Here is an 8207-nt window from a genome sequence, read left to right as displayed (position 1 = left end):
AACATGTAAAAATGCTGATGACTCACTACCCTCTAGTTGTTTTCGGGCAAGAGCAGATGCACCATAGTCGGGCTAATTCGCCTATAAATAGGGGAAGAGGGCCCAGAGACAAGGAAACTCAACCAATCAAACAAACAAACATACAACTTGCCTCTCAGTCAAGCAAATACCCAGAAAGCTACGCTTTGTCCAGATTCTGCACCCTTTAGCCTTAGACTCCCCTTAGAAAGACATTTTTCATCTATGTAAAAGCTTTGCTAACTTTTTCAAATGTTGTAGTATCAATTCTCTTATGTAAACTTGTTTGTCATTCATCCTTCTTCAGTACTCAACCTTTTGTAATTGCAAAAAGAAGAGATCGCAAGATATTTAACCTCGACCGATAAGGTGAAATCTTGTCCAACTCTCTTTGTATCGTCTTTCAATTCATAGATCTAGTGTTGTAATGTATTCCCTAGTATATATTCAAGTCATTTCCAGTCTCTTAATGATTCAAAGCTCCATCAGTTCTCAGATCTGGTTTCCTTAGTGGTTTTTACTGTCATCAGAAGATTAAAAGTGAACTAAACTGATGACTTAATCAGCTCTAGACTTCCACCCTCTAAGCATACAAGGTAAATGAAAGTTCTTGATCTCAAGGCATAGAAAAGAACTTAATGTTGACTTAACCCATCTACGACAATCCTTTAATAATAAGAAGTTAGAATAACTTAGGGTGCAAGTAATCAACTTAAACACACTTGTTTTATATCTGCCATATTGAGATGGCAGTGGCACGCCTTTGCACCAGTTAGTTTTGATTGTGAGCCTCAAGGCCTACACCTAAGGCCCCACAAAGGCACCTTTCAGAACTAACTGTGTCCTCCTCTTGCAGCATCCCGACAAGCAGGAGCCCGACAATCAGGAGCCCGACAACTAACCAAAGTGCCAACTCCTCGGGGAGCTGTGTGCTTGAGCCAGGAACGCCCACCATCGAGATTTCCTGCCCGAACAAACTTGTTAGTGTTTTGTGGTAAAATTGTGACTTGTATTTGGAGCTTTGTTCACTACATTTTCGGTATTGGTGTTTTGGAAATAATGCTAGTATGATTTCTGTAAACATTGATGCATTTGAACTGGTGCTTGTATGCACATGTCTACTAAAACTGCTTTGTACTAGAGAGTGCTTCTTATTATCTATTCTAAAATTGAGGAGCAATTGACTGTTCATTCCGCTATAGTCAATTGTTTGCCTCTTGATTTCATCTTATTTACAATAAAACCATGAGATTTGGGCTGGGTTTGAAGGGTATTTATTTGAACTCAGAAGGGTAATTTTGTCCGGAGGGTTTAGGACGAATTACCCCTTCATTTCACCTTATTTGCAAGAAACCCATTACATGTGGACTAGGTTGGAAGGGCAATTTTGTCCTCTCGGTTTTGAGTGAATTCAGGGGTTGGCGTGTAGAGTTTCATTTGCTGTCCTTCAATGAGGGTTTTGGGGGATGGAAACTCTGACAGAGAGCGGAAGAAATAGAGAGAGAGAGAGAGAGAGAGAGAGAGAGAGAGAGAGAGATGCCGATGGGAAGAGAGCGCAGGGGAGAGGTATGGGTGATGGATTTCAAAAGTGGGAAAGTGGGTTTTGTCTTCTCGGTTTTCACTGAATTCAGGGGTTGGCATGTACAGTTTCATTTGCTGTCCTTCAATGAGGGTTTCGAGGGGAAGAAAGAACAATTGTGGGTTAAAGTCTTTATATTTGAAAGTTGAATCTCAGCCTTTGAAAGGCTTTGTGAACATGTCCTCGCGTGTGCAACAGCACTCTGCAGCTAGAACTTTTTTTTATTTTTCATTCGAATCGATTCGATTTTTTACCCAGAAAAGTTAGCGGTTACTGGTGAGTTTTTCCGCCTTTCTTAGCGTGGGTGTTTTAATTTTTTTTTTTTTTTTTTTTTTGGTGGTTTAGGATTTACAGATGGGTTTTGTGTTTAAGTTTGCTTTTTGTGATTTTGTTTGTAGGCTCGGATCCTCCTCTTCTTCTTCATCCAAACTTGTAGCCCCACCTTTGATTATTATCGACGGAAACACGACGGATTAAGGCGCAGCACCAATACTGTAACACTTAGGAGAAAAGAGGCCCAAACCCGCAAAGGTATTCTTTGTGTTTTTTTTTTTTTTTTTTTATTTTATTGGTTCTGGGCTTTGAACTGTTTAGATGTTGAGAATAAGTTTTTCATTTTTTTTTCCGTTACTTTGTTTCTGGGTTCGCTCCAATTAAGACAATTAGGGAATGGGTGAATTTAAATTCTGGGATATCCCTTCAGGAAAATATAAGAATTTTTTATTTTTGTGAATATATTTGTATTGAATCACTGACCTCTTTTTTATTTAGCAGGGAAAAAGGGAATGATGTGATTGAATAAGGCAATATGGATGAATTTCTTTAGTTCTTGCTATGATAATCTATTATTTTACTCTTTCACTTTATTTTACAGATTCGTTCGAACACTTGTAGGAAGAAATAACGAGGCGGTTGAAGTGTAGTACGAAGGTTTACTTTGAAGCCAAGGTTAAGAAAAAAGAGTGGTTTGTACAGTAGCTAAGTAGATATAAGTGTATATCTCTGTCTATGTATTTGTATCATTTGTTTTGATTGTGATTCTTGGTTTTGCGATTAGGATTTTTGGAAGGAGGCTTCGATTCAATTATTGGAATAGATCATATTTATTGAAACTTCAATGGGTCAATAGAAGCTGGCTGCTTGCAAATGCAAGAACATCAGTATATATGCATTGGAATTTGTTGCGCTGTAAGTAGCTTTATAGGCATTCTATGCCATTGCCAATACATCAGTTTATATAGCAGCAAAATGATTATGAACATTGGAAAATCTAAAGTAACTTTAACTATTGTGCTTGGTTCTAAACTTTTCTAATCTTTGTCTATAAAAGTTAACAATTAGGCAGTGATTTCGATCAGGCATAAGTTATTTGCACCCCTTTTCCATCCTTACATAATTGAAGTGCTTTTAACTCTCTGTGGTTATGAGTTACAAGATCAAATTGTTGAATTTTTTCTTCCATCTGTGTTTCCTTTTTCAAAAACTGAAATTGTTCAACTATTTTATTTGTTGTAGGCGTGTGAAATTAGATAGATAAAGAATGGGAACTTACTACTCGAGAAATTACCAAGTGTTACATCCCGATAAAAATATAGCATTTGAACGTGTTGACTTTTTGAATCCCACTTTGAGCTTTTGGTTTATGCAGTCAAATATGTATAAGAACTCAACTCAATGATGCATTGGCCAATCTCTTGCTGGGTTATAAAGGATTAATATATGAGTTTTCTCATAAAATCCTATAGTCCACTTTGTATCTTTGCTTGATGAAATTGTTTCTTATTAACTACTTTTTTTGTCCTTTTTTTTTTTTGCCAAGGCTTTGTATCATGTGGACTTCAATTGGTGAGTATCACTTCGATGTTGATATAGTTTATTTTGTTGCCGAGGATATGAAGAAGTGGAAATGTACCTGATGGAATGAGAGTTTTGCTGCTTAAGACAAAGAATGGTAACTTAGTTATTTCATTTGCTTTTTAGCTATTTCATTGCTCTGTTCAATGCGTTTTAGTTTTTTCAACTCATAGATAGTTTAACCCATGATATGTCTTCACATCGTTCTTGGATATCATTAACTACTCCTTGCAAAAGGTGAAGCTGAATATATACAACAATTTTCTATTTGTGCATCAATAGATTAATTTGACTAATTTAAAGAAATTGTTGCAATTTGGTATCAATTGTGTTCAGTTGTTTGGAAGCATGACTATTTCTGGATTTATCAAACACTTTGTAGATATTCCATGCATTTTTGCAGCTGGAATCTTTTGGTAAATACTTAACCTTTTAACCAAAGCCTATATATGCCAATTGGTTTTGTAAGTAGCATCAAATAATTAATTGCTTTTTTCTTGGTAAGTGCCTAAATGTTTACACTTTCAGTTTAACAGAAAATGATAAATTGAGACAAAGTTGGGACCTAATAAATCAATATTAGCAAACGCATAAACTTATTTCGTGATTATCACGATATTGTTTCAATATTCTACTTTTGCTTGCAATTCTGTTCTCTCTAGGACATTAAGGTGCATTTTTGGTTTTTAAGTTTCATAGCCAGATAACAACTATTTGATTGTGATCTCTCTGTGGGATTGGATATATAATTTAAAAATTCTGTTAATGTTAATTGTGATTCAATTGTTTTTTCAATCATGTTTTTTCAATCATGTAAGGAGATTCAATTGATCAAAAAATAGAAACTGCACTTCTGTATTATGAGAGAAAATAGAGAGCAATCTGTCTCAGTTTTGGAATGTACTGGAATAAAAAAAGCTTAACTCAAGGTGCTAACTTTGAATTTCCCCGAAATATCTTTTTTTTTTTATTAATTATTTAGACGTAGAAATTCTCCATGTTATTTTTATTAATTATTTATTTGGGAGTGAAGTGAAAATTTGTAAATGTGGATTTGTGTTTGTTTGCCCAGCTGCTATTTCAAAGCTGGAGGAGCCATTGTTGATTAATCCTAGGAAATATGAGGCTCTGTGGTGCTGGGAAATGCTTAAACTGCTTGCACATTATGCACTCCGGACCAGAATGAGGCAAAGGTTCCAAAAAGTGTTGTACTGCTTCCAGAAGGCTTTCAATGAGGTACTTCCACTTACAAATTTGTTATTCTTGGAATTTGTAACCCGCAGCAACGCGCGGGCATTACTAGCTAGTTCTTTACTAAAATTGAATCAATTGAATCGAATCTTCTAACTGAATGTGTGTACATGTGTATATTTTTCTTTTTCGTTTGGAAAGAAAACTAGATTCCATTGGTTGGAGTACAATTTTTTCAAAGAGCTCCTAAAATGATTTTTTATTTTTTATTTATTTTTTATAATTTTAGCTAAAACTTTGCTATAAAATAGAGAGCATGAGACAATCAGTGTTTGTTGTGGTTGTGCTGATTAATTCAAGTTTCTTCGTGATCCCACAAATTCTAAAAATACACACCACTCATGTTTCGATTTTGATAGCCACTTTCTTGCCTACTCATATCAAATCCTTGTCATCCATACCTTAATAAATTTTTTTGACCGTACAATCTCCATTACCTCCTTAAAAAAACAAAAAACAAAAAAGAAAACTGTTTCGATAAAGAACCAAAATTCACAGGTGCAATTTCTCCTTTTCAAAACTCGACCACGTCCATCTTTCTACAATGCAGGGGAGTAATTTTGAGAACTTGAAGAAAAAGATTCTTATGCAGGTTATCTCACATTGGACTTGGGGTACAGAAATGAGGTGGATATTGAGCATAAAAAAACAATAATATCATTGAGCAGACAAAAACACTTGTTACTGTAGGTGATGTTTTGGGAAGAAATGATTTGGACCTTGTGGGACTTCTCCGGGCATCGACTTGTAATTTACTTTGAGAAGATGTGTACCCAAAAAGATTTTACACCCTGAGATGCGAACCCAAAAATATTTTTCAGCTTGACCTTGCGAAGAAGAATCGTGGAATTTGTTTGAGAAGATGGCAGGTGAAAGTAGCAACCCAACTAGCAGAACAATGTGGGGGTTTGCCCATTTTAGTTGTTGCAGTTGCAAGCACTTTAAGAGGGAGTGCTTCAAAAGTTTAGACAAAAAAGGATTAAAGGAGACAGCATACTTGGGCCTAGAGTGGAGTTACAATCAATTGGATGATGAGGAGCTGTTTCATGCTCTGTGGAATGGTGGCACAAAGTGACTCTAATTTTTTTGTTAGACTTGTTGAAATATATTATAGGTTTAGAGTCGGTTAAAAATTTCGATACTGTGTAAGAGGCACCGAATGCATTTCATTCATTGATTCAAAGATGGTTATGATGATCAATGCTAGAATGCACGAGCTTGTACGGGATGTTGCTGTCCAGATTGTTAACATATGCGGAGTTGAAAGAATGGTCAGCTATGGATTTGTTTAAAGAGTCCTCTAATGATATTGGTCTCTCTCCGTTACCGTACTGTCCATACCCACGCTTCCCCAAGTACCTTGGGAATGCTCAGAACTGAAAATATTTTATTTAGGAGTAGTGATGGCTTGCTAGAAATCCTTTGCAATTTATTTGAAGAGATGAAAGAGCTCAAAGTGCTGGATTTAACTGTGCTTCATTTTCCATCATTACCTCCTTCTCTTAAATACCTAACAATTCCTCAAACATTGTGCTTAGATCAGTGCGTGTTGGGGGATATAGCTCTAGTTGGAGAGCTAAGAAACTTGGAAAATTCTTAGCTATGCACACTCCCAGGTTAAAGAGTTGCCCAATGAAATAGGGGAACTGACTCGTATACGATTGTTAGATTTGAGTGGTTGCTGGGAACTTGTACTGATTTCACCTAACGTTTCATCAAGGTTGAAAAGACTAGCAGACTTGAGAATGGGAATAAACAGCTTTGAGCAATGGGAAGGTGAAATGTTAGCGTTCAGAGCTGAAGCATTTGTCTCAGCGCACTGCATTAGATGTATATGTTCTGGATGCTAACCTTCTTCCGAACAACTTGTTCTCAGATAGTTTGGAAAGGTACACCATCTTTGTTGGTGATTGGTAGTTATATTCTGATGTCTACGGAACCTCCTCTAACATGCTAAAACTCAAGCTAAATACGAAGAATCAATTCGATCAAGGTATAAAATTGCTGCTAAAGAGATCCGAGCATTTGCACTTGGATGGGAAGGGGGGTGTAAATACTATTTCCCAATTATCACATTTGTCATGAATATTCATCTTTTCTGCATTTGATATTCGTGGGAGAAAACAACATTCATGACAGAAACCTAGTTGTGTCTTCCTTTGCTTCTTCTTTGATGTGGGGTGTATGTAAGGTATGTGTAGAAAGTGTGGGGTGTGAGGAAACATGGGATGGTATGTAGGGTGTACTATGATAAATTGTAATTAAAAAAATGTATGTGAGGGGTGTATTTAATATATGAGGTATGTGGGATGTAAATAAAACAACCGTATATTTAATTTTTATTTATTTTTTATTGCGGTCTGGTACTATACTACTAAAATGCTCAATATATCAAATCGATTCCCATACCGAATTTATTGGTATCGGTTCGGTTTTTGGTACCAATTTTTTCAATATATTCTGTTCAATCTATGTTTAGTATTTTTTTTTTTTTTGTTCAATTTCGATCGGTTTAGGTTTCTTTTCTTTTTTTTTAATTTATTTATTTTTTTTTTTACCCCTACTCCCTATCCACCTCCTAAAATAGGAGTTTACCTAAGAGCTACTAAATATAGGGAGGGAGAAAGGAGCTCTCTCCATCATTAATGCTAATAATTATTTTAAATAAACCATTAATTCCTATTGGTTATTATTGATTCATTGATGTAGTAGAGATTAACACACAAATTAAACCCTATAATTGTAGTATGTGTAAGTAGGAACTGTTCTAGGCCAGGGATTAGGAGGGATGCTAATCTACTCAAATTAGACTCAATTACACTTAACTAGACTTTAAAACAGAAAACTAGATTCTAATGACTCAAACCAAACTAGAATGACTCAAAACAGCACAAAACAAGCAAATTGACTCAAAACAGAAACGAAAGATTACTTTGGACGAATTCTAATTTAACTTTGACTCAAAACACTAAAAGAAACAAATTAAAACAGGTTCTAACTAAGTAAACATGAAATATTAAAGGGGGAATTGGTTTTGACGAAATTAAAGTAAAAACAAACAGATTTAAAGACTCTAAACAATTTGGACGAAATTGGGTGTTTAAATGGGTGAATGGCTAGCTAGAGGGTTCATCTCCACACATGACACATATGCATACAAATCGATTTCCAATTATTATTCCAATACACCATGAATGACAATGCCCCAAGTTAACCGTGAACTGCACAAATTAACTTTCAGATTTTCCTAATTTCATTGAATTGGATGGATAACGCATCGGCAACCAAATTATTCTTCAATAGTTCCCTACATAAACAGCATAATAGAGACACATATCAAAGATCATTAAACTTTGTGAAAATCATAAGTATTGACAAGGCATTCGTAACTATGAACTGCATAATACTCCTGCCATGGATTTACTTGACACGATTGTGACTAGCAACCTCCACTACTTATAAATATAAGTTCATAACGATTAAGTGAAATTCCCTTATATTTTAG

The 8207-nt window shown here is 35.4% G+C and overlaps 1 long non-coding RNA gene across 6 annotated transcripts; it reads left to right on the top strand.

Annotated features, from left to right (window-relative positions):
- The first annotated feature begins 1412 nt into the window (after window positions 1-1412).
- LOC148694517 (uncharacterized) lies at window positions 1413-4754 on the top strand. 6 transcript variants are annotated; one of them, XR_015966324.1, is made up of 5 exons: window positions 1414-1873; window positions 1996-2128; window positions 2492-2562; window positions 2655-3548; window positions 4524-4754. It is a non-coding gene; the product is annotated as an uncharacterized LOC148694517 (long non-coding RNA). The 6 variants fall into 6 exon arrangements; XR_015966323.1 differs by having other exon boundaries at window positions 2492-2545; window positions 4524-4753; XR_015966321.1 differs by having other exon boundaries at window positions 2472-2545; window positions 4524-4752.
- The last annotated feature ends 3453 nt before the right edge of the window (window positions 4755-8207 follow it).

The sequence above is a fragment of the Pyrus communis genome, chromosome 9 (genome assembly GCF_041283825.1).
Source record: "Pyrus communis isolate YQ-2024b chromosome 9, ASM4128382v1, whole genome shotgun sequence".
Classification (NCBI taxonomy): Eukaryota; Viridiplantae; Streptophyta; class Magnoliopsida; order Rosales; family Rosaceae; genus Pyrus; species Pyrus communis.
This window is presented reverse-complemented; position numbering and strand designations above follow the sequence as displayed.